This window comes from Macaca mulatta, chromosome 20 (assembly GCF_049350105.2).
Source record: "Macaca mulatta isolate MMU2019108-1 chromosome 20, T2T-MMU8v2.0, whole genome shotgun sequence".
Classification (NCBI taxonomy): domain Eukaryota; kingdom Metazoa; phylum Chordata; class Mammalia; order Primates; family Cercopithecidae; genus Macaca; species Macaca mulatta.
The window spans coordinates 70,496,790-70,503,317 of record NC_133425.1 but is presented as its reverse complement, the minus strand read 5'-3'; positions in this window follow the sequence as shown (position 1 = coordinate 70,503,317).

Below are 6,528 nucleotides of genomic sequence, written 5' to 3'. Positions count from 1 at the left end.
GTGTGAGTCACCATGCCCAGCCCATTATTGGTTTTTCTGTTTCTTCATGATTCATTGTTGGTAGTTTGTATGTGTTTAGGAATTTATCCATTTCTTCTAGGTTCTTTAATTTGTTGATGTATAATTGTGCATGGTATTCTTATCCTTTGTATTTCTGTGGTATCGGTTGTAACATTTCCTCTTTCACTTCTGATTTTGAGTCGTCTTTTTTCTTATTTTACCTAAAAGTTTCCCAATTTTATCTTAAACAATTCTTAAGGTTTTTTCCTGCTGTCTTTCTCTAAGAAATGAATGAATAAATCTATGAATAATTTATTTCTGTTCTGATATTTTCTTCTAACTTTGGGCTTTGTTCTTTCTCTAGTTCTTTGAGGTGTAATATTATTTGCTCTCTTTTGATATAGGCATTTATTGTTATAAACATCTCTTAGAATTGCTTTTAGTGAATCCTTTTTTTTTTTTTTTTTTTTTTTTGAGATGCAGTCTCCCTCTGTTGCCCAGGCTGGAGTGCAGTGGTGCGATCTCAGCTGACTACAAATCCCATAAATTTTGGTATGTTGTGTTTGTTTTCATTTGTTTCAAGATGTTTTTAAATTTCTTCTCTGATCTATTGATTAGGAGCATGTTGTTTAATTTCCACATATTTGTGTATTTTTCAAAATTCTTCCTGTATTGACTTCTAATTTTATACTATTGTGGTAGGAAAAAAATACTTGATATAATTATAATCTTCTTACATTTAAGATTTGTTTTGTGGCCTAATGTACATCCTAGCCTAGAGAAGTTCCTTGTATGCTTGAGAAGAATGTGCATGCTGCTGCTTTTGGATGGAAATTCTGTGTATGTCTGTCAGGTTCATTTGGTTTAAGCTGTAGTTTACATCTCCTTACTGATTCTGTCTGGATGATCTCTCTGTTGCTGAAAGTGGGGTACTGAAGTCTCATATTGATATTATATTACAGTCTATCTCTCCCTTCAGATCTATTATTTGCTTTACATATTTAGGTGCTCAGATGTTGAATGTATATAAATTTAGAGGTATATCTTCTTGATAAATTGACACCTATATCTTATAATGACCTTTGTGTCACAATTTTTGACTTAAAATCTAGTTTATCTGATTTAAGTATAGCTACCCCTACTCCTTCGGTTTCCATTTCCATGGAATATTTTTTCCATCCTTTCACTTTCAGTATATATATGACCTTAAAGGTGAAGTGAGTTTTATAGGCAACATATAAATGGGTCTTTAAAAAATTTTACTCAGCCACTCTTAACCAAGGAATTTAATCCATTTATATGAATAATCCATCATTTATATATAATGTTATTATTTTTTGAGACGGAGTCTTGCTCTGTTGCCCAGGCTGGAGTGCAGTGGTACGATCTCCACTCACTGCAAGCTCTGCCCCCCGGGTTCGTGCCATTCTCCTGCCTCAGCTTCCCGAGTAGCTGGGACTACAGGCGCCCGCCACCACGTCCAGCTAATTTTTTTGTATTTTTAGTGGAAACAGGTTTCACCGTGTTAGCCAGGATGGTCTCGATCTCCTGACCTCATGATCCATCCACCTCGGCCTCCCAAAGTGCTGGGATTACAGCTGTGAGCCACTGTGCCCGGCCTAATCCATTTATATTTAAGATAGTTACTGATAGCCAAGGACCCACTACTGCCATTTGGTTAACTGCTTCTTTCCTAGATGCTTCGTTCCTTTCTTTCTCTTTTGCTGTCTTGTAATTAGGTGATTTTCTTTTGTGGTATGCTTTGGTTTCTTTTTTAAAATCTTTTATGTATCTACTATAGATTTTTGCTTTGTGGTTAGCATGAGGCTTACAGAAAATATAGTTATCACAGGCTATTTTAGGTAGATAACAACTTTGATTGTAAACCAAACTACATGTTTACCCCTTCCCACATTTTATGTTTTTAATGTCACAATTTACATCTTTTTATAGTGTGTATCCCTTAAAATTTTATAGCTATTATTTGTTTTTTTTTGTTTTTTTGTTTTTTTTTTTTGAGACAGTTTCATTCTGTCACCCAGGCTGAAGTACAGTGGCATGATCATGGCTCACTGCATCCTCAACCTCCTGGGCTCAAGGGATTCTCTCACTTCAGGCTCCCAAGTAGCTGAGACTACAGGCTCACACCACCACATCAGGCTAAATTTTTGTATTTTTCTAGAGATGGGGGTTTCACTGTATTTCTCAGACTGGTCTTGAACTCTTGGGCTCAAGTGATCCTGCCGTGGCCTCCCAAAGTGTTGGGATTACAGGCGTGAACTACCCCCACTCTGGCCCTATTATTTAAGTAACCTTCCTGCCCTTTTGTCTCTCTTTCCTTCTTGAACTTCTGAGAGTCAAACATTTGTTCTTTTGATGCTATTCCATAAATCCCAAGTCTTTTCATTCATTCTCTGTTCTCCTCTGACTGGATATTTTCAAATAAAATGTCTTTGAGCTCAGATTCTTTCTTCTGCTTGATACCTTCTGTTGTTGCTGCTCTCTATTGCATTTTTCATGTCATTAATTGTATTATTTAACTTCAGAATTTATTTTTATAATTTATGTTTCTAATGTTGGTCATTTTCTTGATTTAATCAAATTGTTTCTCTATTTTCTTAGATAAGAAAATTTAATATGCTGAGCTTCCTTAAAATAATTATTTTGAATTATCAGGCAGCTCATACATCACCCAAATCTTCTAAATTTCTTTAAGGTCAATTACTGGTGTTTTTGTTCCTTTTTTAGAGGGTCATATTTCCCTGATTGTCCTTGATCGCTGTAGTGTGTTAATGTCTGGGCATTTGAAGAAATAGGGAATAAGTATTCCAGTCTGCCAACTGGCTTTGTCTGGGAAAGCTCTTCACCAGTCAGCCGGTTGAGATTCTGAAGAGGCGATCTGGTGTGATCTGCAAGTGGGCTTGCTGCTGGAGTCCTCAGCCAGGCTGGCCTGGTACCTGCATCAACAGATGGCCAGACCTGGTGCTTGGGTCTATAGAACTGGGCCTGAAGCTTGGATCTACTGGGGTGGACCTGTTGACTGGGTACGTGGGGATAACCCTGGAACTTGGGTTCTTGAAGGTAAACCTGGAACCTGTATCCTCTTGGGTTGGCCTGAAGCCCGGTTCCATGGGGGTTTACATGGTGCTGGGGTAGGCCCCAGGCTGTGTACAGTGTGCCAGGGTAGATCTGGGCAGGCCTTGGCACCATGTCAGCCCCTGTAGACTGAGGTGAGGCAGGGGCCAGCCTGGAGCCTGAGGCCAGGGGTGCTGACCTGGCTCGGGAATGGTCTAGGACCCGGGACAGGCCTGAAGCCTTGCATCTGCAGGCCTGGGGATGGCCTAGAACCCCAGACTGTGGGACCAGACCTGAAGCTGGGGTGAGTCTGACCCACTGAGGTTGATCTGGAGGTGAGGTGAGCAGACCAAGTCTGCTCTGCTGGCCTGGGGCTATGGGATTCAACCTTATGGTAGGGTGGGCCTGGAAATTCACTCTGTGGGTAGTGAGTGGCCTGGGGTCTAGGGCAACGGGGGCCTGCCCAGCACTGAGTTTTACCCAGGTGAGCTGGTGCTAGGGATGGAGCCAAAGTCCAGTGTCCACTTCCTTCTCTTTCCCCTGTATGGGGGCGTTATCTCTGTTTACACAGTGGTGCCTGGGGTTGGGGAAGAGGTAACAAAAATAACGTTAACACTGTCCTTCCTGCCCTCTTCAATGCATCTTTTGTTTGTTTGTTTTTGAGACGGAGTCTCACTCTGTTGCCCAGGCTGGAGTGCAGTGGCACAATCTTAGCTCACTGCAACCTCAGCCTCCCAGGTTCAAGCAATCCTCCTGCCTCAGCCCCTCTAGTAGCTGGGATTATAGGCATATGCCACCATGCCCGGCTAATTTGTGTAGTTTTGGTAGAGATGGGGTTTTGCCATGTTGGCCAGGCTGGTCTTGAATTCCTGACCCCAGGTGATCCACCCACCTCAGCCTCCCAAAGTGCTGGGATTATAGGCGTGAGCCACCGTGCCTGGCCGCATCCTTTATTTCTATCCTATACTCAGGTGCTGTGATCTCTTACTTCATTTCTTTAGCTCTTGTGAAGGTAAATTTGTGCATGGAAAGCTATTCAAACTGATGTTTCTGCAGGGAGTCAAGTGCTGGAAAGTCCTATTCTGCCATCTTGCTAATATCCCTCACTCTGATTTCCCTCCCTGAAGCTGTGACTCTTCACCTCATCAGCTTAAGTCCCATGGTTCATATATTTCACACCAGTCAATCCAGGCTAAATCCAACTCTGCTGAATGTGGCTGGAACAAAACATACAACCTTGATGATTGATGTTAAACTCATGACCACTAACCTCAAGTGGGCCTTTAGTGTATCGTACATTTCCTTAATTTTTTCACTCTTCCCTATCCCCCAAACCTCTCAAACCACCTCCACCATCCTCTCTCTCAGCTAATAGCCATGTTTTCAGTTTAACAGAGCAAATGCAAATCAGACAAGAACACTCACAAGCTCTCGCATCTTCTGTGTCCACACTCTGCCTTCCTCCTGGTTGGTGCTCCACCGTCTGACCTCTTCACTGGCACCCTGGATCCCGCTGTCTTCACCTGCTCAGACTCTGCTCTGGTCCATTCTCCTCCTCCTTTTCTAGAGTGTCAATTTTTCTACTAGTCATTCCCGTGAGTATATAAATTTATCCTAGAATTTCTAATATTTTAAAACACCCAAATCCTCCAAAGCCCCTATCTCTTCAGTTACCCATCCATTTCTCTGTGTTGGGAGACAATTCTCCATGGGTTTTCCATATTTCCGCCTATCTTACAAGTACAGATGGTGATGGCTTTTGTTACAGGCTGTTTTCAGGATGAATGAATAGCCTTAGATAGGTAATACGCTCTCCAGAGCAATGGTTTAGCATCCAGTGTGTCTTCCTTGCAGACAAAGGTTTGACAGATTTACTTCTAGACCACTGTTTAAGATTCAGGCTCCCTAAACTTGGAGCTCCTCTCCTGTAACTCCACCCAGTGAATGTGTATTCTAGGTCAACACAAGGTCTTCTGCCAGCATCTGTGAAAACTGGTAGCTTGTTACCTTACAAGTAGGACAAAATCTCAGACTTTTCAGTCCTTAACACTTTGCCCCTTATTCACAGTTCCCGTTTCCAATTTGATCTTGAATCCTCCTTGATTTACCCTGACCACTCCTTTGTAACTGTTCTTATCAAAATGACCTCACTGATGGTTAATCTCAGTATATATCCAACTTCATAAAAATGATTAGTGTTCGATATTGTGGCCACTCTTCTACTTCAAAATAGTTTTTTTTTTTTTTTTTTTTTTTTTGAGACGGAGTCTGGCTCTGTCGCCCAGGCTGGAGTGCAGTGGCGCCATCTCGGCTCACTGCAAGCTCCGCCTCCCGGGTTCACGCCATTCTCCTGCCTCAGCCTCCTGAGTAGCTGGGACTACAGGCGCCCACAACCGCGCCCGGCTAATTTTTTGTATTTTTAGTAGAGACGGGGTTTCACCGTGGTCTCGATCTCCTGACCTTGTGATCCGCCCGCCTCGGCCTCCCAAAGTGCTGGGATTACAGGCGTGAGCCACCGCGCCCAGCCTCAAAATAGTTTTTCTCTTGGCTTCAGATACCACCCTCTCCTGGTTTTCACCCTAACCCTGCTGGTTCCTTCTCAGTTTCCTTTGCCAGTTCCTGCCCAGCAAATACTGGGATTGAGTGCTTGGGGCTCAGTCCTTGACATTCTTTATACTTTTTTCCTAGGTAATCTCATTTAGCTTTATGGCTTAAAATATTAACCCTGTGACAACTCCCGAATTTTTATTTCCTCTGAAATTGGGTTTCAGAGTCATCTTACCTCTAAATGCGTAAGAGGCATGAGACAATTAGCTGCCACTTAGAATGACCATAGGGGAAGAAGGGTCCTTCTGGGAAAGCCTCATTACAGTCAGACCAGCAAGGCTGAAACTGAGATGGGAAATTTGCTGGTTGTGCTGTTTGCCCTCTTAGTCCATCTTCCATCCTTCTACCCTACTTTATCCCAGGAGGACAGCATCATCCGGGCTTCTGATCAGGTTAAGTCGAGGAGGTATCTTCAGGAGGAAGCAATAAAGAGCTGAGGCTCATCCCCCATCCCCCCTTCCCCCGGCCCTCCCTTTCCTGACAGTTCTGTGTTTCTCACAGTAGATGCATCTTTTTAGAGCTTCGACATCCACTTAAGAGACTCTCTTTTTATTCTGTATTTTTCCTATCTCTTACAGGAAAGAGACCTTACAACATTTTTGGCTCTCACTGGGCTCTGCAACACCATTTCTTCCTTTTGTCCCTACGGAGACAAGAGCTTCCTGGCACTGCTGGTCTCTGGATTCCTTACCATCATCCTTCTCTCATTGTCCAAGTTATCCTTTCATATGGGGCTAATTCAGTTTACTGCCAGAGCGCTCACTGATACAGCTGGTGAGGTCCACAGGTTAAAAATGGAAGGAATTCTGTTCACCAGGCCCATAAAATCATATACAAAGACACACA